A 14,926-nucleotide genomic window follows, 5' to 3' on the forward strand; every position below is an offset into this window, starting at 1 on the left:
AAAGAGAAAGGACAGGTCATCAGTCTTCCACAGGACACACACAGACACTTCATTTAGCATTAACATTACATGCAGTTTTTTGGAATGTGGGAGGAAACCAGAGAACCCTGAGGAAACACAAGGAAATTCCACAAACACCTCCAGCTGGATTTGAACCCACAACCTTCTGTCAAGCGAGAGCGCTAAACAGTGCAGCAATGAGAGCATTAACAATGACAATGACAATTGATAATGCTGATAAAACATTGACTCATGTACATAGTTGTATTCACCAGATGAAAAGTTATCAAAGTGGTGAGTTTCTCCTTGGAGACTTAAAAAGTCTGAATTTTGACTTTATTCTGAGAATATTATATTAAAGTAAAATAAATAAAATCAGGATTTTGACTTTAAAGACGTCATTTACAAAACGTTAATGCATCTTTAATGTGTCCAGAATCATCGTCCGTACATGGAAAATCAAAGAATTGAGAATAATTTTATCACATCTAAAACTAAATGAGTGGAAACGCTGGCGTTAACAGCCATACGGTTCAGCAGAAATCAAGGTCAGATGTTATTAAGTTTGTGGCTGAAGCAGCAGGAAGATTTGTGGGAGTAAAGAATGACTCCCCACAGACACTTCATGCTTCTAAGAGGGTGAGTCAGGAGGGGTCAGTCCAGAAGTCCAGCAGCCGGTCTGACACAGGGGATGAGGAAGGTGAAGACATGGATGATGGTGACTTCATTGATGGTATCCAGGACGTTTCCTTTTTTCATGATGGTCTGAGGAAAGGAGAGGTGGAGGTCTGCACAGCAGAGAAAAGACAGAACATGTGAGAGAAGAGACAGGAGAAGAAGCTCAGAGCAGAGGTGGTGAGGCTCTGAGGTCAAGCGTCCAGAGGGATGGACAGTCCACAGAGAGGTTGAAGAAGTGAGGCAGTGTCAGGGCTGATGTGTGACAGAAGGACAACAGGAAGAGAGGAAGTGAAGCTTTACAAGGACGTCTACAAAATGTGCTTTGGAGTCGGTGCTGCTGCACATCCAAGTCAAAGAATCAACAGAGATTCAACCGTTTAAAATGAACTTACTACCAAAGGTCAAAGAATCTGCTGAGAGCTCAGCACTTACAAGAATCTAAAGATTGTTTTCCATCAATCACTTGATCAATAGATGAGATATTAATCCATCAGTGTGACGATCAACTTGTTTGGCCTTTTGTCAAGAAAAGTGCCAAATTAACTAGAAAGAAAATGAGAGGGACACTGTCATGTGTTTAGGTTAAAGACATTATATGGTCCTGAAGTTTCTAAGGTTGTTAAAAAGTGTGCTATAGTTAAATAGTTAATGTAGTGACACATCTTCATCTTCTCCGTAGAGGATCGTTTTTTGTTGTAGCAGAGTGAGTGTTCCTCTCGCTCTACGATCTTTGCTGTTTTGTCTCTCGGTGAAGGTAAGCTAGCAGTACTACAGAAACGTGGCTGAAACTTCACAGGAACACGCTGTGTTGCTCTTAACACTTGAGCCTAGGGAAATTTTCGTCTTTGTAAGTATCTGTGGGTCATGTATAGTTCAAAATGCATCGGTTGTTGTAGTGACTGTTGTGTTACATGTGTATATCGAATTCAGTGTGTTTTCCATGCATGTATAGACAGTAATTGTTCTTTTTTCTGTATGTTTACAGTAACCACACTTTCACACACTTTCACATATTTACACACACACACACACTAGAAATCACTAAAACAAGAAAAGCAAGCCTTGTGCACAGTGTTTTCTTTGATGGTTCGCTGGCTGTCTAGCAACACACTGTCACGTGTTGTGAGGACAGCATAGACACTTTGGTTTAAAGTAGGGATGTCCCGATCAGATCGCTAGATATCGGATCGGGGCCGATATTGCTGATTTGTAAATGATCGGGAATCGGCAAATCCAGCCGATCGCCCCGCCGATCTAATTTAAAAAATATATATATTTTCCCGTCAGCTGCCGTAAAGCGAGCCCCGTTTGCAACCTGCCGTAAACTGAGGTTAGCAGTCTAAAACCATTGAGTGGATAAAATGTCAGCAGTCTGGAGGTATTTTAAGGTTGACAACCAAACCAGTCCAGCGGCCAGTTGGACTATTTGCTTCGCCACAGTCCCGAGAGGTGGAGCCCCACTACTTCGTTTAACACAACTAATTTGATAAGACATCTAAAAAGTAAACATGCGGCGGAGTACGCTCAGCAAAGACGATCATCCGTGGAAAAAAAGATGACGTAATCGCCCCCCTCCTCCCCCACCGTGGTCCTAAACGTCACCTAACAACCACAACAATCACGGACTTCAAGCTCTGGTCGAGCTGCAGAAGCTAGAAGCAGGCGGAGCGGGGCCATAGACCGAGATATATATATATATATATATATTATATATTATTATTATTATATTATATATATATAGAGAGAGAGAGAGAGAGAGAGAGAGAGAGAGAGAGAGAGAGAGAAAGAAGAAAAGAAACCCAGAAAACGTTCAGATGTGCATGGCTATACATTGCATTTGACAATTATTATTGTATAATTGTACTACTACAGTATTATTGTTATTGCTATTCTTATAATTATTGTATTCTCATATTATTATTTTATTTTATATTTATTGGTATTCTCATTGGACTATTATTATTGCTATATTATTATATTACCTTATTATAATTATCTAATGCTGTTTATTATTATTATAGATTTTATTATTGTATTATAGATACTGGATTCTTCGATCATTATTGATATTATTATTATAACCATTACTACGGCTGAGTATAGCCGGTAACCTATTTGCCCACGATAACAGTATTATCACAATACAGCGATTCTACTCAGTATATCTCTGGAAATTTCATCCACGATACTTTAAGACGTCTGTCTATCTGAAGAAATTCACAATTTATTGACTGAACCCATTTCAGAGGAATTATACAACATTGTCAATCAATTTCACATGAATAACAGCCCAGTACAACACATTAACACAGTAAACAAAGTGTGTACTGCACATTAACACAGTAAACAAAGTGTGTACTGCACATTAACACACAGTAAACAAAGTGTGTACTGCACATCAACTCACACTAAACAAAGTGTATACTGTACATTAACACACACTAAACAAAGTGTGTACTGCACATTAACACTCACTAAACAAAGTGTATACTGCACATCAACACACACTAAACAAAGTGTATACTGCACATCAACACACTAAACAAAGTGTATACTGCACATCAACACACACTAAACAAAGTGTATACTGCACATTAACACACTGTAAACAAAGTGTGTACTGCACACTAACACACACTAAACAAAGTGTGTACTGCACATTAATACACAGTAAACAAAGTGTGTACTGCACACTAACACACACTAAACAAAGTGTGTACTGCACACTAAACACACTAAACAAAGTGTATACTGCACATCAACACACACTAAACAAAGTGTGTACTGCAAAATAACACACACTAAACAAAGTGTGTACTGCAAAATAACACACACGAAACAAAGTGTGTACTGCACATTAACACACTAAACAAAGTGTGTACTGCACATTAATACACTAAACAAAGTGTATACTGCACATCAATGCACACAAACAAAGTGTGTACTGCACATTAACACACACTAAACAAAGTGTGTACTGCACATTAACACACTAAACAAAGTGTGTACTGCACATTAACACACACTAAACAAAGTGTATACTGCACATTAACACACACTAAACAAAGTGTGTACTGCACATTAACACAAACAAAGTGTGTACTGCACATTAACACTCACTAAACAAAGTGTATACTGCACATTAACACACAAACAAAGTGTGTACTGCACATTAACACACACTAAACAAAGTAGCTACATGTATGACGTTTTTAAAAATCAAACAGTTTGGAAATCAGTTTAAAATTCAACTTATAATTCTACTTAGAGATTTAGGAAACCTCTTTCCATCGTCGATGTTCATTCACCTCTGCCGCCACCACCACCGGTTCAAGATGGCGGCGCTGTTGACGTGTCCCTCCCCAGTCGCCGAGGCGTCTACTCTTTATTATGTCTGTGGTTTTCTCTATTAGGAAGTGTGTTTTGAATTGGGAAGTGTTTTCTTAATTAGGAAGTGTTTTTTGAATTGGGAAGTGTTTTCTGTAGTTTGCAGTGTTTTGCACTTCCAGGCCACCGTAGTAATCAGTTACTTTTTACTCTGATTTCTGATCACAGCGATCTGTAATAAAGTCACAATTGATTTTAATCAGACCAAAACTTACATCATGTGTGTTCAGTACCAGTGTTGATGGTAACATGTCACGAATCGCGTTAAGAATCGGAACCAACAAACATCACCACTAAACCTTAACATTGCTTCAACAACACATCTGCAGAGATATTACAACTTAATTTAATCAATTAATCAATCAAATAAAGATTATTTGTCCCTGGGGGGTAATTACGTAAAAGGTTGCATAGAAAAAGCAGCGCAAATAAATAAATAGATGAATAGATAAATAGTTCAACAACAGACTACAACTACCTCACCGGGTAAATAAATACCAGTAGTTAAACACTGATAATCTTTAGTCTTCTTTAGGATTATATGATGCATTTGCAATGCTGAGTCGTGGAAGTTCAATAAATGTTGTACTTTTTTCATTCAGCTCACAGTATTGATGTAAATCATTAAATAATAAACGTACCAAAGGATCTGGACAGGCAGTGCAGTGGTAAAGCCTTGTAAATAGTGTCAGTGAGCATTCAGGATCTCTCAGTCAATCTTTGATTTCTCAGGTGAACTCATAAGGAATCGAAAGATCAAAGGATGTCTCACACAAACAAACATGTCACAAAGGGTAATGACTTTGATACAAAGAGTTTTGTCTTTTATGATTTATTTATTTGTTTATTTATGAACATGTGCAAAAATAACAAACAAGAGAAACAAACAGACTTATTGTAGCACACAATAACATGTTAGCTCATCCACAAACCACAGATTAGCATGGTAGCTTGTTTATGTAGCACATGATAGCAGGTTAGCTCATAAACAAGGACTTTCCTGGTATTGTGTAATCCTGGTGTGAATGAAGCAACAGTGTTCTGACCACCTGCAGTTAGTGATGTCATCACAGTGGGTGAGAGGACGGATTTTATCCACATATTTTGGAAAAAAACTCAGAATCCACAGTTTTCGGGCAAATATTTTCATAAAATTATCATTTCTTGAGAGGAAAATGTGTTGTCTTTCAGTCTGTGTGGGTTTGGAAGCAGACAGACGTAAACTTTAGACACTAGGAGGCGCAGTTTGATGCAGACACATGATTTTGCTCCATCTGACTCATTTATAAATGTCTCTTGAAATCGCTGGAACCAAAAAAATGACAGCATTGTTCTCTCTCGTCAAAAAGGTATTTTTTTATGATATTTTCCCCACATGCGTTACAACGTCTTGCTCGGCAGGTTCTTGTCGTGCTTCTGATCTGCTCGTTTTGTTTATCACAGTCATAGTTTAGCCACAGTGGCCACTTGTTCAGAGTGATCTGTCAAGGCTGTTTTTGAAGAGACATTTTGGTTTTCCCATGTATTTGAATGAGAGGAGGAGGAGGAGGGAGGAGGAGGAGGGAGGAGGAGGAGGAGGGAGGTGGAGGAGGGAGGAGGAGGAGGAGGAGGGAGGAGGAGGAGGAGGAGGGAGGAGGAGGGAGGAGGAGGAGGAGGAGGAGGAGGAGGAGGGATGAGGAGGGAGGAGGAGGAGGTGGAGGAGGGAGGAGGAGGGATGAGGAGGAGGAGGGAGGAGGAGGAGGAGGGAGGAGGTGGAGGAGGGAGGAGGAGGAGGAGGGATGAGGAGGAGGAGGGATGAGGAGGAGGAGGGAGGAGGAGGAGGGAGGTGGAGGAGGGAGGAGGAGGGATGAGGAGGAGGAGGGATGAGGAGGAGGGAGGAGGAGGAGGAGGAGGAGGAGGAGGAGGAGGAGGGAGGAGGCGGGAATCGGTGTTCGGAACTTTGACAGCTAATAAACATGAAACTGCTCGACGAATGACAAAGTTGAACTGAATTATTGAGCAGGAGAGTCTCCTCTGTCGTTTAATAGTGTTTTGGAGCCGATACGATATTCGCCCTCAGAGGAGATACACTCTTAAAAATGTTGGGTTAAAAATAACCCAACCTGGGTTATTTTTTAACCCAACACTGGTTAACTATTGGACAGAACACATGCTGGGTTATTTTGACCCAACAAGTTGGGTTGGCCTCTTTAAACCAACAGTTGGGTTGTTTATATAACCCAACCATAGGCTCAATTTGACTACACTGTTGGGTTCTTTCTACTCAATCAGTTGGGTTGTTTATATAACCCAACCATAGGCTCAATTTGACTATACGGTTGGGTTCTTTCTACTCAATCAGTTGGGTTGTTTATATAACCCAACCATAGGCTCATTTCTAGTTATTAATATTCTATTGTAATTATATAATATTGTTGTCTATTTATTGATTAAATATACTCTGACACAAAAAATTAAGAATAAATATTTATTACAATTCAAAATTCACCAAATACAAAATATTTAAATTAACAAACTTTATTAAAAAACAGGGAACAGTGATTTACACAAACTTTTAGATACTAAACATATGAACAATTTTGCAAAAGAAAATTCTGAACAATTATTTATCACAATTTACAGAACACAAAAATATTTTAATGAACAAAATTCCTGTAATTGTAATTTTAAAAAAAACAGGGAACAATGACAATCTTTTCAGAACAACAATATCTACAAACAATTGTAGGATGATATCTACAGACGAAACGGTGTCCTGGCCTAACTGGAGGCCAGTGATAGAAGCTGGCTCCTGAGGAAGCCAACTGCTGGTGAAACGGTTCCCTCCAGTTCAAACACCACGCTTTGGAGGAATTGCCATGTTGGCGTGCACTCTTTTGGGTAGTGCAAGTCAAAAACATAAAAACTTTTAAAACAAATATCCACTGCTGCAAGGGCTGTTTCGGCCTCAATTGTCCTCCCCGAGATCACAGAAAATGCCTGCGAGTAGTGCGTCCCGCTCTCCAGCAGGAGGACATGGGGGCATCATCTCGTCGTTTTTGCCTGCTCGAGGTATTCCACCATGTTGGTTCCGACCTATGATGAGAAATAAAATAGATAAGGTAAGTATCTCTACTGGGGCAAAGCAAATATCATTAGCTCACAACTCGAGCTCTTTCAACCCATTCCTACCAAACTTTGTTGAACCCCCTTCCTTTAGTTACATCTAAAGTCTTCTGGGGTGTGCCTCCAGCTTTGCAAATCTACACACTGCATTTTTGTCTGTTCACAAAGACAAATATTTTTCATTGGGGTTTTCAGTGATCGACAAACACAAGGTAACACACATTTGAGTAGTGGAACAAAAATGATACATCATACTCAGTCCTCTAATACAGAGGGGGCTAAATACTTTGAACCACATTTCACTGCAGTTACAGCTAAAAGTAATCTGAGGTGTGTCTCTACCAGCTTTGCACATCTACACACTGCATTTTTTGTCCATTCTTCTTTGCACAACAGCTCCAGTTGTCAGATTGGAGAGCATCTGTGAACAGCAGTTTTCAAATCTTGCCAAAGATCCTCAGTAGGATTCAGGCTTCATATTTAGCTCCATCCATCCTCCCATCAACTCTGAGCCGCTTCCCTGTCCCTGCTGAAGAAAAGCCCCCCGCAACACGATGCTGCCACCATGAACCTGGACACATCATCCACCGTGTGAAACATGGTGGTGGCAGTTCACAGATGTTTTGTTTTGCTAAGAAGAATGGACAAAAAATGCAGTGTGTAGATGTGCAAAGCTGGTAGAGACACACCCCTGAATATGTTTAGCAGTAACTGCAGTGACAGGTGATTCAACAAAGTATTTTAGCCCCCTCTGTATCAGAGGACTGAGTATCATATCATTTTTGTTTCACTTCTCAAATGTGTGTTACCTTGTGTTTGTCGATCACTGAAAACCCCAATAAAAAGTATTTAAGTTTGTGGTTGCTACATGACAAGGGGCGTATAAGTTCAAGGAGTATGAATACTTTCCCACTTGAACCCACTTCTCAAACAGCTTCGGGGCAGCCTCACCATGAAGGATAGCAAAGTCCTGCGCAATCTAAAAGATGGAGACAAATTGAGAAACAAGGTCATTTAAATAATATGTCATTATATTACAATAGTATGTCAATTTATTTATAATAGTAGTGGCTACCAAGTTAGTACCAATAAAATAATGTGACATTGAAACAACTTCAATTGACTTACCACTAAAGATGTCAATGAGCCCGGGAAGCTGCCACTCAATCAATTTGGATCTCACAAAATCCTCCATGAGGTGGGAGAAGCAAACTGCAAAACCAACACAAAGAATTAAAATTAAACAAACGTATCATAAATAACTCATTCAGTAACGTTAAATCAGAGGTATTTTCACTGTCGTAACAATTAACTTCTCTACGGTTTTAAACTACTTTTAGACTTGAGCAAATTAGAAAGTTACCGGTTCCGCCTCGGCAAACTCAAGCTGGCTAATACAGCGCGGACTGGCTAGCTACGTTGTTATATATGGAAGCCAAATTGATGAAAAACCTCACGTTGTCCTCCTAACTTTAAAACAAATATACTCGAGTTACTTCGAAACTGCTACGTAGCGCCCAGGCTAACATGCTAACTTGCTACGTTTAATGAAATGGAGTTTGTGCATGCTAATAACGTTAGCTAACAGCTTGCTGACTTACCAATAGATGGTAACGTTGCTCATTGGGGCGTCATTAACTCACATCTAAACCTCATATTCCCTAAAGCCCTGGCCGCAAAGGCTTCCGTGTATCTATGTAGCTCACAATCACTGCTACACACGCTCATATTACGTTGAACCATTCGTATGACCCACATACACGGTTACTACAATAAGCTTTATATACATATTATTCATATAAATTAAACAATGTGGTGAAACAATAGTGCACACGTAACAAACCTTGATTTGTAAAGAGCTGAGTCTCAGTATGTCTTGGTGTAGCAAGATTTTTCCGATCCAGCATCCGGGCACTGCTCGCAACTGGTGGTCGAATGAGTGGGTGTAACCTGGGAGGAACGTTACTGTTGGTCGCGCATGCGCGATCGTCAACCCAACATGTTGGGTAGTCCGAAATAACCCAACACAGTATAATGGAAATTACAACCCAACAGCTAATAACCCAACTACCAATGACAATAACCCAGCAAGTTGGGTTCTTAGATTACCCAACTTAATGAAAACAACCCAATTAAACTACCCAACAGTCTTAACTCAGCTGTTGGGTTGAAACATAACCCAACAATTCTTAGAGTGTATATTTCACCAAATTCAACACAGTCATATCCAGGTACTTTTACTGAGAGAAAGAAAAACATATGTGGATAGAAGGTGAGAAAATGATGAGAGAGAGAGAGAGAGAGAGAGAGAGAGAGAGAGAGAGAGAGAGAGAGAGAGAGAGAGAGACAGACAGACAGACAGACAGACAGACAGACAGAGATGTTAGTGATATGTTTTGGAGGACAGGGAGCCAGTGGAGGTTCAGGAGGACGGGGGTGATGTGTTCACAGGAGTTGCAGTGGGTGAGCAGACGAGCAGCAGAGTTCTAGATACACCAAAGTTTATTGAGGACTTTTGAAGATGAGCCGAGGAGAAAGTTGTTGCAGTCGTGGATTCAGGATGTGATGAATGAGTGGATGAGGGTTTCAGCAGCAGAGGAGGAGAGTGAGTTGTGAAGGTGGGCCGTGTTTTTGAGGTGAAAGAAGGCGGTCCGAGTGATCTGGTTGATGTGTTGTTCAAAGGTGAGCTTGATGTGGAGAATAACTCTCAGATTACAGGTGTGAGGTGACGGAGACAGGGTGGAGTTTCCAGTGGTCAGGGTGAAGTTGTCCATGTGTTTTGTGAGGGATTTAGGTCTCATGATTATCATGTACAATTTGTCGTAGTTTAGTTCATGTTTCATGTTTTATCCATGTTTTTATTTCACTGAGGCAGTTGGTGAGGGTGGAGCAGGTTGTTGGGGTGACAGATTTGGTTGAAATGTAGATCTGTATGTTGTCGGCGTAGCAGTGGAAATGAAGATGATGTTTACTGATGATATTGCCAAGAAGGAGGATGTAGAGGATGAGCAGGAGGGAGCAGGGATGATCAGAAAACTCTCCATTAACTTCCATTACTATGCAGATGATCCACCAATGGATTTCTCTATGAAACCAGATGATACTGATCAACTTGTCAAACTAGAAGCTTCTCTTAGAGACACAAGAGTCTGGATGAATGATCATTTTCTGCTTCTGAACTCAGATTAAACACAAGTTATTATAGTTGTCCCAAATCATCTGAGAGAGAAATGATCTGAACATATAGTAACACTGGATGGTATTACTTTGACCTCCAGTACCACTGTGAGGAACCTGGAGTTACTTTGGACCAGGACTGATCCTTCAGCTCCACATTAAACAAATCTGCAGGACTGCCTTTTGTCACCTGCTTAATATTTCTAGTATCAGGAACATGTTGACTCAGAATGAAGCTGAGAAACTAATCCACACATTTGTTCCCTCCAGAGTAACTATTGTAACTCCCTAATATCAGGGTGTCTGAATAACTGCTGAAAGTCTTCCACTGATTCATAATGCCACAGCAAGAGTCCTGACAGGAACCAGCAGGAGAGAAGAACATTTGTCTTCTTCTGGTTTGTGTTTTTCTTTTTTTCTGCTCCTGCTTCATTTCCCCGGCCGGATGGTGTCTTGGTCCAGCTCAGGAGATTGCTGCTTGGACCTGCTGTCTTTTATTTATTGTTTTTAAATCTTTTTTTTTTTTTTAGCATTTCACTTTTCTTTTTACAACAAAAGAAAAATGTGCATAAACAGATGGGTTTGAAAAGTAAGAGGGTCATTCAACGTAATGCATGATGGGGACAAGAAAAATAATCACAGTATCAATATTGAATCAATTGAGCTCAATCTGCTTCTACAGCTGAACTAAAGTCCATGACTGTCCGTTGTCCCTTCCCACCCTTTAATTAAAACGTCATTCGAGACACAACTACATAAGGAACACAAATAGTTAAATGAAAAACAGAATTGGATTGGAAAACTAAGACATAAATAGTTAAGTATGAGAAACAATTAAAGAAAACAACAGAAGGAGACCTACAGAAAATAGACGGGGGAGTGGAGGGGAGGCATCTCGTTAGTTCCTGGTTCATAGTAGTATTGGACAGGGGTTTTATAAAGGGTTGCCAGGTTTCATTGAAAACAGAACTTGAGTTTGTGAGTGAAAATGGAATCTTTTCAAGTTTAATGTGATTTAGGACCTCCTTTAGTCAGTTGTTGTGTGTAGGAGGAGAGCATGTTTCCATTTGAACAAGGCCTGGGGCCAGTAGTGTTGACAGGCGATTACGCAGCGTTTTGTCACAGGTAGATTAGCTGTTGTAATTGGGGGCGACCCAAACAGTGCAGTTCAAGGTTCAGGGAAAAGCTCCATCTCAAGCACTGTAGCAAGGGGATCAAAAATCTGCTGCCAGAAGCCAGTGAGATTTGAACAGGACCAGAGCATGTGTGTTTGGTTGACAGGTGACTGTTTACATCTATTACAACTGCCACTGGTGCCTGGGTACATTTGTGCCGGTCCAGCAGTTCTGTAGTGCACTCTAAGGAGAACCTTGCTTTGAAAGAAGCCGTGCCGAGCACATATTGAGGATGAGTGAACTCGCACATGAAGTTGGTCCCATCGGCTGTCTGATATTGACGTTCTTATTTCCTCCTCCCAAGTCTGTTTCAGTTTGGTCATCTGGTTGGAGTTGAGGGAGTCAATGGAGTTGTAGATCACCTAGATGGAGCGTTTCTGTGCAGGGTCGAGAGAGAGCAGTGAGTCAATCTGAGACTCGGGTGGTGGGTAGAGCAGTGGAGGAAGGTGGTTTGGACAAAGTGCCTGGTTAATAGAAAAATTAAGAAGTGAGAGTGAGGCAGTTCAAGCCTGATTGAAAGCTCCATAAAATCAGTAAATAGTTTCTTTATAAAGATCAGGGGCCTCATTTATAAAGGTTGCTGACGGACAAAACAGGTCCTGAAAGATGCGTACGCCACTTCCCACGCAAAGTTTGTGATTTAAAAAAATAAGCTCTGCAGGAGAATGTGCGTACCGGTACGCCGACTTTGAAGCTTGCGCACACACATTTTGGAGACGGTGGAAACTGGCGGTGCTGATTGTGAGGTGGAGAATTGAAGCCAGATTCATCTCATACATTTAATGTCTTCAAATGTCAGACTTATAGATCCAGGTGATCATAAACAGCCGAGCTTCAGTGTTATAGATGTTCCTTTAATGAGCCATTACTACTGAATCAACAGCACGAGGTTCATATGACAAACTTTCATCTTGAAATGATCCAGAGCGGTGGATAGAACTGACTGATTATCAATTGTGACAAGGTGTTTAACAACCGGTCCCATTGCTAAGAACGCATATAAATAGCACGGTGACAGTCGTGCATGAAGCTGCACTGTGGATGCGCTGCACCGCCATGCGCTCTGGACGCTCTGCTGCTGGAGACAGACGACCTCCACGTCACCCTCCGCCTCCAACTCTCCAGTGACTGAGGATACAACACAAAGTCCACTGAGCCTTTTTACAAGTCCCTGTTCAAGTATTTCATTCATACATTTAATCAACAGATAAAAGTGAACTTTATCGGTCCGCTGTGGTCTCCACCAGAAATACACACTGGCCGTCACAACCATGAGGGCTGTTATGGTGTCCAGCAGTGTGCTCAGGTGCTGCCCACATGAGGTCACTCTCCTCGGGCCTCCACCTTCAGATCAGACTTTTCTTCTCCACCTCTGCAGTCACTGATCTCTCTGTGGCTGCCACACTGTTTACAGCAGTGACGACGTGCTGCCAATCGCTTGTTTTTACTTTTATTAGTGACTCTACTACCATGACCACCAGTGATGCTGGTTAGACAAGTAATCTAACGCGTTGTTATTTCCAAACCAGTAATCAGATTAAAGTTACTTCTCCAAGTCACTGTGCATTAATATTGTAGCGTCCAGCAGGACGAGTAACTTGTCTGCAAAGCCGCTTTATCATTAAACAGAACCGGCCGCTCGTTCTCTCTCCTCCAAACACACAGGCCGTTTTCCAATACCCATACTCCTCCATACTTGTGCTCTCGTGTACCTGTTAAACGTAATCAGTGGGAGACCAAGTACTGTTTCTATTCTTAGGCCGTTTCTCACCGAGTACACATGGAATACCCAGATGTATCCTCGCTCCGCAAACTTTATCGAGGATTCATCGAAACAGACCTGTTCAGTCTTGGGAAGCCAATTTACCCATAATGCATTTGGCAAGAGATGACGGAGGAGATCGCAGAGGGGGAAACACACAACGGTGCGTAAAAGATCTGAAATATTAGCGTCATTGTTTAACAGAGTGCAGTTTTAAGAGTGTTTTAGGCCAGACTATAGTTGTTATAAAATGTTGTTATGAGGTTGATATTTCAAGATCACGTTTACTTAAACATTTGTTCTGAGGTTTTCGGAGATTGTGGATCCAGACTGAGATGAGGCTGGCTGTGGTTCTCTACTGTGGTTAAACATGAGATATAATTGTTTTAGTGTAAATCTAACAGTGTTCATCTACATTTTTATTTGCTGCTGCGGGGAAAGATTATGTTTAAAACTTTTTAACTTGACTGAGAGGTGAAGGTTCTACTGGCCATAGTGTTTTGTCTCAATTGCACTAAAGATTTCTACCCATCATACTGGAGGTTCTACTGGTTCTACTGGAGGATCTACTGGTTCTACTGGAGAATCTACTGGCACTGGAGGATGCTGTGGATTCAAACTAACACCATGCACTATTTGAATCCAGGACTACTGAGGAACCTGAAGCCTGGTCCAGTGGAGAAGAGGAACTCCTCCAGATGAGGATGGGAGTGAGGATTGTTTTTGATGCTTGAATTATTACATGTATATACTTTATTCATACATGTGTTAATAACTTACTGAATTGGTAGTGTGTCATTCTTTTTGTTTTATGTCTTCCTCATAGACCTCATGATTGTTGAAATTCACCCCAGACAATTTCTTCTTTAAAGCAACATTACATTGTTTATCAAATGAAACAGAGAAATGTTCAGTTCTATATTTTACAGTCATAAACAATCATTTACAGTCTGTTGATCTCTCTGTCTTTATCCATCTATCTACATATATTTACACATGACTAGAGAACATGACTACATGAGGAGAGCTTCCTGTCTAGATGTGGTTCTCCTCTCTGAGGCCTGCAGGTCGTTCTTCAGCAGCAGGTAGCTGGACAGTCTGGCTCGCACATCACTTCCTGCCAGGTCCCTCTGGGCGTCCTCAGTGCCACTTGGTCGTCTCCATCATCATCCCTGGACCTTCCTCTTCCTCCTCCCTGGACTTTCCTCCTCCTCCCTTCCTGGACCTTCCTCCACCACCTCCATGATGTCACCTGATGCCACACAGACAGGCAGCAACAAGAGGACGTCTCTCCAGGCTCTCAGAAAGATGGAGCACCAGCAGGTTTGACCTGGTGTCTGTTGGGTTTCAACCTGCCTGTCAGTAAAAATTCACATGGAAAACATTTGATATATTTTGATGTAATCATGAATCAGAATTTATTATTTCCTTCGTGTTCATGACTGTTATTATTGAGATAAAGCAGGTTGCCAGTACAGTGATATAATAACTGTGTGCTGCAGGCATGGGTACAGTACTTCCTCCATCACCCAGCAGAAAGTACCTGGTAGATATAGCACTTCCTCCATCACCCAGCAGAAAGTACCTGGTAGATATAGCACTTCCTCCATCAACCAGCAGAAAGTACCTGGTAGATATAGCA

Source organism: Lipophrys pholis (genome assembly GCF_963383615.2).
Source record: "Lipophrys pholis genome assembly, chromosome: 12".
Taxonomy (NCBI): Eukaryota; Metazoa; Chordata; class Actinopteri; order Blenniiformes; family Blenniidae; genus Lipophrys; species Lipophrys pholis.